The following is a 16,662-nucleotide window of genomic DNA, read 5'->3' as shown; positions in this document are numbered from 1 at the left end:
AAGGCACTTAACCCACTGTTTCCTGGGTGCTGAAGATGTGGATGTTGATTAAGGCAGCCCCCCCGCACCTCTCTGCAGAAGACACATTTCATTTCAAGGCATTCAGTTGTACAACTTACTAGGTATCCCCTTTCCCATTGGTTGAACCCTGAATACACAGCATCTAGATGTGTTATCTTAAAAGTGTGTGGAACAGAGTCCAACTCAATCATGCCGTTATAACATACTATAACGGAACATGTTTCAGCTCCTGATCGAAGACTCACCTCATTCACTTCTCCGTGGGAACTTAAAGGTGACACAAACAGCTGTTGAAGTATTTACTGTGCTGTTGCCCTCCGTCAGGCTTGTTTAAACTGCAACCACTCACTTCATCTGTTCAGATCTTAGTGAGAACTAATGTGACCGTTAGATATAGTGATAATAGCAGCCTCCAGACGTGTAGTTTGAGAATCGTGTTGTAGCTATAATGGAACCTGTAACTTAGCTCCTGAACTAAGATTCACCTCAACCTCTCTCACATTTCTGTGGGAACATTGACACAAACAGCTGCTGTTACTTATTGGACCAGCTCCTTCAGGCACATCTAGCCTATTATTACGGTGTGTGTGTGTGTGTGTGTGTGTGTCGTGCTGTTTCTACCGCTACAGACATGCCATTTTAACACATCCATGACTGAATATACTCTGAGAAACAACCCTCCCCTAACACGCAGACACACGCATGTACACACGCACACACACACACACACACACGCACACACGCACACACGCACACACGCACACACACATGTACACACACACACACACGCACACACACACACAAACACACACACACACACGCACACACACACAAACACACACACACACACACACACGCACACACGCACATACACACACACCATTGAGAAACAACACTCTCTCAGACGTCTCCACCCTGAATAACCCTGCTTCTGACACGGTTAGAGCTCACAGATCCTTGCCGCTAAATGTTAGCCCATCTGAAATCACGCGATCCTGTCAATGTTGCTGACAGAATGGGTTTGACTAGCTTGATCTCTTGACTCTCTCAAGCTCTTTTGACTTCAGACTGTTCACACGTGACTATTAGGCGTATTTGTTATGTGGGGTTGAATGTTTATACTGTATGTCAACCAATGTCCAATGTGGTGTGTTTGTATGTGCGTCCATGTGTGTGTTTGTGTGCCTGTAAATACACATCCACATACATACGCGTGCCCTCACTCTCACCCCCCCTTCCCCTCCCCTTCCATGTCTCCAGTGGTCCACCATGACGTCTTCTCCCACAACTCATTTTTCCACTTACAATAATTAATACTTAACTAGATGCACCAATAACTTGATTATACTTCCCCTCACTCCTTCGCTCCCTCCCAGAGGTCCACATCATAACACTTCCTTCACCTAAAACTGGACTCACCTATACACTGAAGCACGCACCCCTATAAGGCTACGACAGCCAGTATATCCTCGCGCTGTATTTATTTATATTTTCATAGAAAAATAACTGGGATGTTTTTCTAATTGAAATTGGTTTATCTTTCTACTTGAACCCAATCTACCACCAATCAATAACTCAATTTCAACAGGCGCGTAAACAAACATTGTAAACAACAAGAATGTAATGTAAACAAACGTTGAAAATGACTAGCTTGTCATGTCCAATGGTTGGTATCAAGGTTTTACTTGAACGAACGGCTCAGAGAAAGAATGCAATTGACTCAAAAATCACTTGAGTTATTATAATGGCGGGTCACTTGACATTTCTGTATCTTGCACGTTTTAACACCAATGCAGCTAGTGATCCTTGTTTTGATCGTTTCATCGTTGGCGGTGATATTGGTACATACAGTTGAAGTCGGAAGTTTAAATACACCTTAGCCAAATACATTTAATCTCAGTTTTCGCAATTCCTGACATTTAATCCCAGTAAAAATTACCTGATTTAGGTCAGTTAGGATCACCACTTCATTTTAAGAATGTGAAATGTCAGAATAATAGTAGAGAGAATTATGTATTTCAGCTTTTATTTCTTTCATCACATTCCCAGTGGGTCAGACGTTTACAAACACTCAAATAGTATTTGGTAGCATTGCCTTCAAATTGTTTAAATTGGGTCAAACGTTTCGGGTAGCCTTCCACAAGCTTCCCACAATAAGTTGGGTGAATTTTGTCTCATTCCTCCTGACAGAGCTGGTGTAACTGAGTCAGGTTTGTAGGCCTCCTTGCTCGCACACGCTTTTTCAGTTCTGCCCACAAATTTTCTATAGGACTGAGGTCAGGGCTTTGTGATGGTCACTCCAATACCTTGACTTTGTTGTCCTTAAGCCATTTTGCCACAACTTTGGATGTATGCAAGGGGTCATTGACCAAACTGTAACTTCCTGACTGATGTCTTGAGATGTTGCTTCAATATATCCACATAATTTTCCTTCTCATGATGCCATCTATTTTCTGAAGTGCACCAGTCCCTCCTGCAGCAAAGCACCCCCACAACATGATGCTGCCATCCCTGTGCTTCACGGTTGGGATGGGGTTCTTCGGCTTGCAAGCCTTCCCCCTTTTCCTCCAAACATAACGATGGTCATTATGGCCAAACAGTTCTATTTTTGTTTCATCAGACCAGAGGACATTTCTCCAAAAAGTACGATCTTTGTCCCAATGTGCAGTTGCAAACCGTAGTCTGGCTTTTTTTATGGCGGTTTTGGAGCAGTGGCTTCTTTCTTGCTGAGCGGCCTTTCAGGTTATGTCGATATAGAACTCGTTTTACTGTGGGTATAGAAACTTTTGTACCTGTTTCCTCCAGCATCTTCACAAGGTCCTTTCCTGTTGTTCTGGGATTGATTTGCACTTTTCACACCAAAGTACGTTCATCTCTAGGAGACAGAACGCGTCTCCTTCCTGAGCGGTATGATGGCTGCATGGTCCCATTGTGTTTATACTTGCGTACTATTGTTTGTACAGATGAACGTGGTACCTTCAGGCGTTTAGAAATTGCTCCCAAGGATGAACCAAACTTGTGGAGGTCTACCATTTTTTTTCTGAGGTCTTGGCTGATTTCTTTTGATTTTCCCATGATGTCAAGCAAAGAGGCACTGAGTTTGAAGGTAGGCTTTGAAATACATTCACAGGTACACCTCCAATTGACTCAAATTATGTCAATTAGCCTATCAGAAGCTTCTAAAGCCATGACATCATGTTCTTGAATTTTCCGAGCTGTTAAAAAGCACAGTCAACTTAGTGTATGTAAATTTCTGACCCACTGGAATTGTGAAACTGTGAATTATAATTGAAATAATCTGACTGTAAACAATTGTTGGAAAAATGACTTGTGTCATGCCCACAGTAGATGTCCTAACCGACTTGCCAAAACTATAGTTTGTTAACAAGAAATTTGTGGAGTGGTTGAAAAACTAGTTTTAATGACTAAGTGTATGTAAACTTCCGACTTCAACTGTACATCAGGGTGTAATTCTGGACATATACTGTAGAAATAATTTATATTTTGAGAAACATTTTAGTCACAGACCTGGCTAGCTTGTACCTACTGCTGCTTTAAAGCCCAGAAGTCTAATCAGGATGGATAGGTTATGCATTGTATATGGAGGTATAAGCTGCAAAATGTTCACTCCTCTGTGTGATTTTAAGAATGCGTCATTAGAATAATGACTTGACTATGTGTATTACTATTTTAAAATTTTAATTATACACTGAAAAATATATATAAACGCATCATGCAACAATGTCAAATAGTTACAGTTCATTTAAGGAAATCAGTCAATTGAAGCAAATTAATTAGGTCCTAATCTATGGATTTCACATGACTGGGAATACAGATATGCATCTGTTGGTCACAGATATCTTTAAAAGAAAAGTAGGTATGTGGATCAGATAACCAGTCATTGTCTGGTGTGACCACCATTTGCCTCATGCTCCTTTGCATAGAGTTGTTCAGGCTGTTGATTGTGGCCTGTGGAATGTTGTCCCACTCCTCTTCAATGGCTGTGCGTAGTTGCTGGATATTAGCGGGAACTGGAACACGCTGTCATACATTTTCAACTTCCAGGAATTACAGATCCAGGAATTACAGTACAGATACTTGTGACATGGTGCCATTCATTGTCATGCTGAAACATAAGGTGATGGAGGCAGATGAATGGCACGACAATGGGCCTCAGTATCTCATCACGTTATCTTTGTGCATTCAAACTAGATTGCTCTCCACACCAACAGCTCTACTACAGTTGCTGTAGTCATTACCTTTCCTCTAGGACCGTAATTGGGTTTAGAAATAATGACTCACGAAGATAACAGCTACAGACATGTCAGACAGTAACGGCAGGTGGTGCTTTCATTGAAATGGAATTACAGTGCCGTATCAATGGTACTCGCCATTTTTCTATTGGTTTTGAGAACACGTCTTCGATGTGTATTTAGATTTGGATTTTGACAGATGCGGTGTTCTCACTCCTTTCCATCTGAACACTTATGTAATGTTGTTTTTACGCTTGGGGTGTCACTGGCACTCAATTATCCCTGGGATTCAGCCGAAGTAAATATCCTTGCTCATTAGCTCTTAATTGGTTTTGAAGTGAATAGTGGATCGGGGGGATGAGTGGTTAAGATAGAGGATGGCGCTTATACAAGCATTTCGCTACACCCGCAATAAAATCTGCTAAAATGCAATTGTGTTTGCTGTCCTTAGCTTATGCCTGCCTCCCAAGTGGCACAGCGGTCTAAGACACTGCATCTCAGTGCAAGAGGTGTCACTACAGTCCCTGGTTCGAATCTGGGCTGTATCACATCTAACCGTGATTGGGAGTCCCATAGGGCGGCAGACAATTGTCCGGGTTTGGCCGGGGTGGACTGTCATTGTATATAAGAATTTGTTCATAACTGACTTGCCTAATTAAATAACAGACAGTTTGTGCAGAAATTCTTCTGCAAACCTACAGTTTCATTAGCTGTCCGGGTGGCTGGTCTCAGATGATCCCGCAGATGAAGATGCCGGATGTGGAAGTCCTGGGTTGGTGTGGTTACACGTGGTTTGCGGTTGTGAGGACGTACTAATGAATTCTCTAAAACAATGTTGGAGGCGGCTTAAAGTAGAGAAATTAACATTCAGTTCTCTGGCAATAGCTCTGGTTGACATTCCTGCAGTCAGCATGCCGATTGCATGCTCCCTCAAAACTTGAGACATCTGTGGTGTTGTGTAAAATAAATGTGTATTGTCCCCAGCACAAGGTGCACCTATGTAAGGATCATGCTGTTTAATCAGTTTCTTGATATGCCACACCTGTCAGATGGATGAATTATCTTGGCAAAAGATAAATACTCACTAACAGGGATGTAAAACAATTTGTGCACAACATCTGAACGCTAATATGTTTTTTTTGCATGTCGAAGATTTCTGGGATGTTTTATTTCAGCTCATAAAACATGGGACCAACACTTTACATGTTGCGTTTATATTTTTGTTGGGTATAGTTTGAAAATGCATTAAGATTGAAAATGCATGAATGAAGTCTTTCAATTCTGTATTATTTTAGCTTTAGAGGAGATTTTAATCCATGCTGTTTTTGTTTTGATTTTTAGATTTTTTTTGTTGCTCAGAGTAATTTAGATTCTTTCATCATTTATCTGCATGAGCAATGTTATAGATGTTATAGATGTTATAGAGCCACTAATAACAGGTTATCATGAGCACTTTCCCATCTCCAATGTGCCATTCTCCAACAGACCTGGGTTCAGACACTACCGCATACTTTAGCTGTGCTTGATTGAGCTTGCCTGATGCAATGGAACCAATAGAATAGTTCGACAAACCCCGCCCAACTGGCACTCCAGGCAAGCTAAAGCAAACGCTTAAAGTATTTGAATGATTTCAGGTCTGGAGTGTGTGTGTGTGTTGTGTAATTAAAATGCTTCACTGAAACACTGTCACTTCTTGCCTCGTTATTATGATCGTTATCTTTTGAGTGCTGCTGTTTTTTCAATTCACAGACAACTTGTTCATCAAGAAGGAAGGGTATGTCCTGGTTGTGTTCCTGTTAGTGTTTCTTTAACAATGTTTTCACATGGGTGACACGGCACGTGCACACACACACATTCACAGCTGCTTATAAATTCCACTGCAATGTAAATACACTGTAAATGCAGATGCCTAAGCTTTCACCCTGGGTGTTCAATTTACTGGGATTCTACTGAGCTTATGGAGGATTCATATTTATATATTCAAACTTATATAACTATCGACACACATGAGAAGCCGCCAGCTGTTGCCTGTGTGTGTGTGTGTGTGTGTGTGTGTGTGTGTGTGGTGTGTGTGTGTGTGTGTGTGTGTGCGTGCGTGCGTGCGTGCGTGCGTATGTATGTGTGTGAAGGTGTTTTCCTGAGCCGGCTGTGTCAAGCATGCAACCAAAAGTAGAAGGTGAGATGAGATGACTATGCAAGTCTATGTTCAGACGCTCAGACACCTGGATAACCAAGACACAGGTACCCGCTACCCTGTGATGGATCACATTCCCCCCGTCCCTAGAGCATAAACACTGGGCGGCCACAGCTCTCCTCTCCAGCACCTGCTTACACGCGTGGAGGCACAGCAAAGTCCGTACTTGTGTCAGAACACACCCCCTCACCCCCATAATGTATTAACATTAATCATTACATATGATGAGAAATCTCATATCTAGGCTCCTGAAAGATACAACTAGATTGCTCTATGTACCAACAGCTCTGCTACAGTTGCTGTAGTCATTACCTTTCCTCTAGGACCGTAATTGGGTTTAGAAATAATGACTCACGAAGATAACAGCTACAGACATGCCAGACAGTAACGGCAGGTGGTGCTTTCATTGAAATGGAATTACAGTGCCGTATCAATGGTACTCGCCATTTTTCTATTGGTTTTGAGAACACGTCTTCGATGTGTATTTAGATTTGGATTTTGACAGACGCGGTGTTCTCACTCCCTTCCATCTGAACACTTATGTAATGTTGTTTTTACGCTTGGGGTGTCACTGGCACTCAATTATCCCTGGGATTCAGCCGGAGTGAATATCCTTGCTCATTAGCTCTTAATTGGTTTTGAAGTGAATAGTGGATCGGGTGGATGAGTTGGCTTAGGTGGAGGATGGCGCTTATACAGTAGGCTATTTCAGCCTTCTCTCTCAGCCTAGTCCCATACATAGACATTGACATTTATATACTCCATCATTGGTCCCACAGGAATCTGTATACTGTATATTGTACGGCTTGACAACGACGGAACAATTGGCAACACTAAGTATGTGGGACTATAGGCCCTTCTATACCTTGTCAGAAGCCTAAAGAAGGGAGTTATCTGACTACAGTTTCAACATTAAGCAGTAGGGGGGCGTATCCGCCCGCCTTCCTGTCGAGGTTAATGTCAAAACTCTAAAGTTAACACCGGTGAGTATACAGTATAACGTCAGCGCACCGACATTAGATACTGACGTTATACTTGTGTTTCGATGTGTGTTCGGCCTTCAGTTCAGCCCTGTGATCTGTGGTTTTGATGTAGTTATATAATCATCCTTTCAGATAGGATCACGTTCATTAGAATCCCAGCCAGGTTATTTCATGGTCGGCTTCCTTGGCAACGATGGTTCTGTGTGTGTGTGTGTGTGCGTCTCGCTTCTCTGTGCTCATCTCTCCCTAGCTTGTTGTTGTGATAAGGCAGGTAAACACTGACTCATCCAGAAAACAGACCTGGCTCCTGGCTTGTGATGAAGCCTGCACTCTCTTCAGCTCGCATGCACCAGATTCACGATGCATGTTGAATTTAGGCGTCATCAAACAAATGATGAGTAAGGTACGTGTCTGTTTTCGGGGCTTTTCTGAGTCTGTGTTATAGATGGTGCTTGAATATGACGTGTTGTTCTTCAGAGGGTCCTCTGGTTGGAGCCCAGGGCCAGACATTAACAGGACCAACATTGTTACACCTGTCTTTATATCTCAACAATGAGGTCAGGTAGGCTCATGCTAGAGGGCCATTCATCCCTATAGCTACAAATACTCTATACATGAACTCCCACAGTAATAGTCCTTTGAGTGTTTTCCAGATAACTTGCATCCAGGAGGAAATGAACTGAATATTTTACTCGGACTGAGATGATCCACAGACGAATCTGCAGGCAGTCTGAGAGGAGAGGAGGGGAGGATAATTACAGTACTTTCTAATGTGGTACTGGGCAGAGTCCCTTACAACTGATAATGAGCGGGGCTGTCGTGTATAGGAGCAGTACTGAAGACAGAAATAGAATTACTAGAATGGGCATCCCCATTTAAGTCAATAGAAATATAATGATAGTAATTGTGGTAATTACATTTCTATGGAAAACATAGTATGGATACCATGGTCCATTACAACTGATAATAAGTAGGGCTGCAGATGTAGGACTGAAGAAATAGAAAAATAATTACTACAATGGGCATCCCCATTCAAGTCAATAGAAATTATATTTTTATGAGACGCATACAGTAGCAGGAGTCCCCAGGTCTCTTACCACTCATTAAGAGCATAAGGGCTGCAGTGTATAGGAGGATATAGGAGGACAGGACTGAAGACATAGAAATATAATTACTAGATCGACCATCCCATTCTAGTCCATAGAAAGAATATGACTTAATTCGGTAATAACAAAAGGCCTTTATTATAGGCCATTAATTTCCCTGGTCCCTTACAACTGAACAGGACTGCAGGGTACCGGAGAGGACTGGATACACTGACTGCTACACTTTATGAGTAGTATATGGTATGTATTCATTCTGAAATCCAGTTATTGTGCTTTTTATTGATTATCTGTGTTTTTGTATTTTTTTTTCATACAATAGCAAATCAGATTGCTCTATGTTGGGCCAATAATGCTTTTCTGTATCCAAATCTGAATAGCAGTGGGAAGGTTGGAAGACAAGTGGCGCATAGAGATCATTTCCCATGTATTCTGACATTAATCCGGCCCTATTTCTCAAATGTTGGATCACTTACTTCTGTTCCTTTTCCAAATGATAATATCTGTTCAATTGAATGTCTGACTCAGAGCCAATGACTTGGAGATCGAGAAAGTGGAAATGGCACTATTGTTCTAATTTCGGCATCCTTATTTTATTATTACATGCTCCAGTTCTCTAAATTACAGCAAGACAGCTTGTATGTGGTGGATGCAACCCAAAATTAAAGGGAAGTGTTGTCTTTTTGCCACTTTTTGTTATAAGTAATTATTTCTTTATTATTACATGCTCCAGTTCTCAACATAACCAAAAATCTAAATTTGGCTAACTCACAGTAAGGCAGCTTGCGGGTTTGCCCAGTGTGTGGTAGTTAGAAGCAAAATTAAGGGTGTTGTCTTTTTGCAAAATCAGGCTTATTTAAGCCTCTTAAGGATCAGACCGTTCTTTACAATTTCTGCCTAAATTGACATACCCAAATCTAACTGCCTGTAGCTTAGGACCTGAAGCAAGGATATGCATATTTTTGATATTATTTGAAAGGAAACACTTTGAAGTTGTCTAAATGTGAAATGAATGTAGGATAACATAACACAATAGATCTGGTAAAAGATAAAACAAATAAAAAAACACATTATCTATTTTTATTTTTGTTGCATCAACTTTGACATGAAAAATAAAAGCCATACATTCAGATAGGATGCTGGGGGTAATTTAGATTGTGTCCACAAGAGGGCAACAGTGTATGTGCAAAGTTTCAGACTGACAACTTCAAGAATGAGCGAGCTACATGACATTTGGTATGAAGTTACCCAGATGTCCCTCACGAGTTGCCCAAATGTACCCAAGTGGCCTCCAAGTGGCCGAATTGGTGAATTGATACATTTTCAAGAATGTAACTATAGAGAACATACAAAAATGCTAATAAAAATACAAGTTTACACACTCCCAGGAATGTCATACATGATGGATCATTAGCTTCCCTACATGAAAGGTACTAACAGAAGACCCGACAAGAATGCTGATCCAATGTCTCCAAACACAGAAGTGAAATATTGAATCTCTCCCAAACAGTGACCATTTCCAGTAGAGTGCCTGTCTAGCATGATGTGGTTGGTTCCATCCAAAGAATTAGAATGAATCCTTCTAATTCTTTGGTTCCGCCATGGCAGGCTGCCAATGGCTTCTTGTGCTAAACCAGAGATAATGCATGTGTTGGAACATCAACATGCACTGAGAGGCTGTGCCTGAGTGATTCACTGACTGGCTCAGGATTGAATTGAGAGGAAATGTCCTTCTTTCAAGAGTCACATGACCAGATCATCAGAGCCGCCTTAGATGTGAAAGGGATCATCCATAGGATACTGCTTCATCATGATTATTGGTGCAATCACTGGTGTCACACCCTGATCTATTTCATCTGTCTTTGTGCTCGTCTCCACCCCCCTCCAGGTGTCACCCATCTTCCTCATTATCCCCAGTGTATTCATACCTGTGTTCTCTGTTTGTCTTTTACCTTTGACCTGTCTTTTACCTGCCCCCTGTTTGGGTCAATAAACATCTGTGACTGTAGCTGTCTGCATCTGGGTCTTATCCTGAGTTCTGAAAACTGGAGTACCGGGCAGCCCCCGCAGTAACCCTCCAAAAAGTCATTCATCATTTTTTCTCTCCATGTACTAGGAAGCTAAGTGTTTGTTTCTTGGGCTTCATGAATCTGACTGAAAGACCTTGAAAAATAAAAAATGCAACTGATTGAAAGTATAAGGGGTTATCGGTGAACAAATGCTATGGTCAAGGCAATGACGGTGCCAGTGCAATGAGTGGAGCTTACTCAGCACATTTTAGACCGAGAGCCTAATGCTCCTAGTTCCTTATGAGTTTTAGTTCAGAAAACGACCTCTCCGCAGAAGCGACAGTTACAGGGATGGTAAAAACAGCTTGATCGCTGTCGAAATCAGGGAAACTGGGCAGAATGGAGTGGTGCTTCAAATACAGCTGTTCTGCAATATCTTTAATTGAGCCTCTCATTCTCCTTAGTTGCCGGCCTCAACACGTTAAGGAAACAGATGAACCGTATGGAAATCTCTAGGGACAGGTCATCTGGATATTGGACAGATAATATGGCAGATGCAAACAGATTATTTTCATCTTTAGCGGACAACAGTTCTTGAGGGCTTGAACAAAAAAAAGTGGTTTGTGATTTTGGTCATACTGGTGAACCGGCATTCAAGATTGTTATTTTTTTAACTAGGCAAGTCAGTTATGAACAAATTCTTATTTACAATGACGGCCTACTCCGGCCAAAACCAGACGACGCTGGGCCAATTGTGCGCCGCCCTATTGGACTCCCAATCACGGCCGGTTGTGATACAGCCTGGAATCGAACCAGGGTGTCTGTAGGGACACCTCTGGCACTGAGATGCAGTACCTCAGACTGCTGCATCACTCGGGAGCCCGATGTATGGTTTCAATATGAACAGCCTTTTATCTCTGGTATATCCCCAGTAACATGCGGTGAACAGCTGCGGTGATTGCTTTCTATCCAATAGCATAGACAGTGAGACAGACCTGCCCAGCAGTTCCGACTTTGTTTTACTTAAGACAACATGTTGTGTATTTTTTAAATTGAGAAATACTGCAAATAGAGGCACTAATGTATAGTCCTACTGTTTATGCCTGAAGGGTGACGGATAATAGGCAAACATTGCATACTGTAAATATGTTGTTTTTGTTTATGCACCTCCATTATAATTCATCATTACACATACAAAAAAGTAATTGCTTTGTTGGATTATAAATTGTTTATAAATGGTTAAAATGGTAAATAACCTTTCACTCACCCCTCTCATTTCAAGAAGATTCGTTTTTATTTATTTTTTTTAAAATTTAGGGGTGGACCAGCTTAATATTGCGGAAAGAATATTGCTTCCATCAATGTAATTGTCTGCATCATTTCCAATCCCCCATATATTTTTTGGGTAAATATATATATCCATACACGCATGCATACATATACACATATATACATACACATACCTATATAGACATACATACTTTTTTAAAGAATATACCTTTATTATTATTCCCCGCAAACCCTACCACCGATCGCCCAATTGGAGTAAACTAATAAACACTTCGGCTTTTACCTTCAATTTATTCATCTTATACACATTTTACAGACACAGTGTATTTTACAATAGTTCTTTTTTGTTTGTTTTTAGTCCTTCCTCTTTTTCTGATGTCCATCCAGTTTGATTTCTATTTGTAAGTGTGCTATTTCACAAAAGTTCTGAACCTATATACATTTTACAGACCCCGTATGTTTTACATTGTTTATCTTGTTATTAGTCCCACCCTTCAGCTCCATTCAACCCCTCCCATCTGTCTCTCAACATCATCCATTTCGGATTTCTATTTGCCATATATTTTCAACTGTGCTGTGATGCTTCACAAAACAATTGAACCTTTCTATTCTCATAGCTTCTACAGATTGTAAATTAAAAATAAACATTTTTGCTAAAATAATTATTATATTATTGATTGATTGACTATGGCTTTTCAAATCACCCACTATTGCTATCTGCAGCGTTAGTTCTAGGCAAATGTTGCAATTCTTCAGCCATTCCTGGACCTGTGACCAAAAACGAGCTACATGTGGACAGTACCAAAATAAATGATCTAATGACTCTGCCTCCTCACAGCAGAATCTGCAGAGCTGGGAAGATTGTATCTCCCATATATATAACATGCTATTAGTTGCAAGAATTTTGTATAGTAATTTAAATTGAAAAAATTTGAAGTTTTGAATCCGGCGTATCAATTCATAAACCATGTGCCATGGAATTACATCGAAAATCTCTTCCCAACTATTTTGCAATTTATATGGCAAAAAATATTCTATCAGTTTTTTTGTCCTTAAATGAAATTGGTATATGTTTTTATTTATCACACTTTTCTTTAACCATTTGTGTTCTTTAATACAGGGTCGACATATAAGTTCCTTACTTTTTTCCCCTTCTAATTGCTTTTTCCATTTTTAAGGTAATGCTGCATTTAATTGGTTGTAATTTTGGGTAGAGCAGACATTTCCATATGTCTGTGTTAGCTGCATGTGTGACATCACTCCACCAGTCCTATTTATAATATCATTCACTAAAATTATACCTTTTTTAAACATTTATTTTTCAATACAATAGCAACAGGGAATCATTTATAAAACACAGCATGTACAATTATTTTAGCCTGCATGATTGTCATGACTTCCACCGAAGTCGGCTCCTCTCCTTGTTCGGGCGGCGTTCGGCGGTCGACGTCACCGGCTTTCTAGCAATCGCTGCTCCATTTTTCATGTATCCATTTGTTTTGTCTTCTTCCCTGCACACCTGGTTTTCATTCCCCAATCAATCGACATGTATTTATTCCTCTGTTCCCCATCATGTCTTTGTGAAAGATTGTTTGTGTTACGTGTTATTTGTTGACGCGCCAGACTGGTTTAATTTTTCTGTGGTATTTCACGAAGATGTTTATTGTTAAACAAAATTCTTGTGACTGTTTTGCGCGTTTTGCACTTTTGCCTCAATAAAGTGTGTGTCTGTTCACAAATCTCTGCTCTCCTGCACCTGACTTCGCTAACAGTACGCACACACATGACAGAATCTTTCACCAACCATGGAGTCAGCAGGAGCAGGTACCGAGGAGTCGAGGAGCGCATTCAGGAACACGCGTCCAGGAGAGAGTGTCCGTCCTCGTCTCATTCCTCTCAGGGAGAGCTCTGGAGTTGACAAACGTCTCGGGGGAGGAAGGACCACTTCGAGCAGTTCACCTGCCTTTTCCGGGCCTTCTTTGACCATCCGCCTGAAGGTAGAGCGGCGGGGCAACGACTCTTCCATTTGAGGCAGGGGACGAGGAGCGCACAGGATTTTGCGCTGGAGTTCCGGACCTTGGCCGCCGGAGCAGGATGGAACGACAGGGCCCTCATCGACCACTATCGATGCAACCTGGGTGAGGACGTCTGACGGGAGTTGGCCTGCAGGGATGCCACCATCACCTTTGACCAACTGGTGGATCTGTCCATCCGGTTGGATAACCTGCTGGTCATCCATGGACGTCCTGAGGGGGCTCTGTTGGTTCCATCTCCCAGCACTCCCGCTCCGGTGCCCATGGAGTTGGGATGGGCTGCGCATAGGGAGGCTGGAGGAGGGGCCTTCACGTGCACCATCTGTGGCCACAGAGGGCACACTGCCGGTCGGTGCCGGGTTGGTCCCTCTGGGAGTTGAGGCAGCAGGCAGGGCACTCTGGCGTCACCCCAGGTGAGTCTGCACCACTCTCATCCAGTCCTCTGTTGTCCACCTGTTTGTACCTGTGTATTTCCCTGAGTTCTCCCCGCATTCCCAACATAAGGCGCTCGTCGATTCAGGCGCAGCTGGGAATTTTATCGACAGAGCGTTAGCTATTAGTTTAGGGATCCCCATTATTCCTGTAGATAGACTTTTCCCTGTTCACTCTCTGGATAGTCGACCATTAGGGTTCGGGCTAATCAGGAAGTCACCATCTCCCTGGCCATGGAGACACAGGGGGGTTACGAGAAGAGAATCAGTCTCTTTCTCATTGACTCTTCTGCGTTTCCCGTGGTACTAGGCCTTCCCTGGTTGGCTCGTCATAACCCCACCATCTCCTGGCAACAGAGGGCTCTCACGGGGTGGTCGCGAGAGTGCTCGTGGAGGTGTGTAGTGGTTTCTGTTGGTGCTACCACGGTGGAAAGTCCAGACCATGTCTCCACCATGCGCATTCCCCCAGAATATGCCGATTTGGCTCTCGCCTTCTGTAAAAAGAAGGCAACTCAATGACCACCCCATCGACGGGGGGATTGTGCGATAAATCTCCTGGTAGACGCTGCACTTCCCAGGAGTCACGTGTATCCTCTGTCGCAAGCGGAGACGGTGGCTATGGAGACATATGTCTCCAAATCCCTGCATCAGGGGTACATTTGGTCCTCCACTTCACCCGCCTCCTCAAGTTTATTTTTTGTGAAGAAGGAGGATGGAGGTCTGCGCCCGTGCATTGACTATAGAGGTCTCAATCAAATCACGGTGAGGTACAGTTACCCACTACGTCTTATCGCCACGGCGATTGAGTCAATGCACGGGGCGCGCTTCTTCCCTAAACTGGATCTCAGGAGTGCGTACAATCTGGTGTGTATCCGGGAGGGAGACAAGTGGAAGACGGCGTTTAGTACCACCTCAGGGCATTATGAGTACCTCGTCATGTCGTACAGGTTGATGAATGCTCCATCAGTCTTCCAATCCTTCGTAGATGAGATTTTCAGGGACCTGCACGGGCAGGGTGTAGTGGTGTATATCAATGACATTCTGATATACTCCGCTACATGCGCCGAGCATGTGTCCTTGGTGCGCAAGGTACTTGGATGACTGTTGGCGCATGACCTGTACGTCAAGGCTGAGAAATGCCTGTTCTTTCAACAGACCGTCTCCATCCTAGGGTATCGCATTTCCACATCAGGGGTGGAGATGGAGAGTGACCGCATAGCAGCCGTGTCTAATTGGCCGACTGCCACCACAGTAAAGGAGGTGCAGCGATTTTTAGGGTTTGCCAATTACTACCGGAGATTTATCCGGGGTTTTGGCCAGGTGGCTGCTCCCATTACCTCACTGCTGAAGTGGGGTCCTGTACGTCTGCAGTGGTCGGTTGAGGCGGACAGGGCTTTTGGTCACCTGAGAGCTCTGTTTACCTCGGCTCCAGTGCTGGCTCATCCGGATCCCTCTTTGGCGTTCATAGTGGAGGTGGACGCGTCCGAGGCTGGGATAGGAGCTGGGATAGGAGCTGTGCTCTCACAGCGCTCGGGCACGCCACCGAAGCTCCACCCCTGTGCTTTTTTCTCGAAGAAGCTCAACCCGGCGGAGCGAAACTATGATGTGGGGGACTGGGAGCTGTTGGCTGTGGTTAAGGCTTTGAAGGCATGTAGACATTGGCTTGAGGGGGCTAAACACCCTTTCCTCATCTGGACTGACCACCGCAACCTGGAGTACATCCGGGAAGCTAGGAGACTGAATCCTCGTCAGGCAAGGTGGGCCATGTTCTTTACCCGTTTTGTGTTTACCCTGTCTTACAGACCAGGTTCCCAGAATGTGAAGGCAGACGTACTGTCCCGGCTGTATGACACCGAGGAGCGGCCCATGGATCAGACTCCCATTCTCCCGGCCTCCTGTCTGGTAGCGCCGGGCGTGTGGGAGCTGGACGCGGACATTGAACAGGCATTGCATTCAGAGCCCGCTCCACTCCAGTGTCCTGTCGGGCGTCAGTACGTTCCGTCTGCTGTCTGTGAGCAGTTGATCTATTGGGCACACACATCACCCTCCTTTGGTCATCCGGGGATCGGTCGGACGGTGCGCTGTCTGACTGGGAAGTACTGGTGGCCCACCTTGGCTCGGGACGTGAGGGTTTATGTTTCCTCCTGCCCGGTGTGCGCCCAGTGTAAGGCTCCTAGACACCTGCCCAGAGGTAAGCTACATCCCTTACCCGTTCCACAACGGCCTTGGTCACACCTATCGGTGGATTTTCTAACGGATCTTCCTCCCTCACAGGGAAACACCACGATCCTGGTCGTTGTAGATCATTTCTCTAAGTCCTGTCGTCTCCTCCCTCTGCCCGGTCT

This window comes from Salmo trutta, chromosome 17, assembly GCF_901001165.1.
Source record: "Salmo trutta chromosome 17, fSalTru1.1, whole genome shotgun sequence".
NCBI lineage: Eukaryota > Metazoa > Chordata > Actinopteri > Salmoniformes > Salmonidae > Salmo > Salmo trutta.
This window is presented reverse-complemented; position numbering follows the sequence as displayed.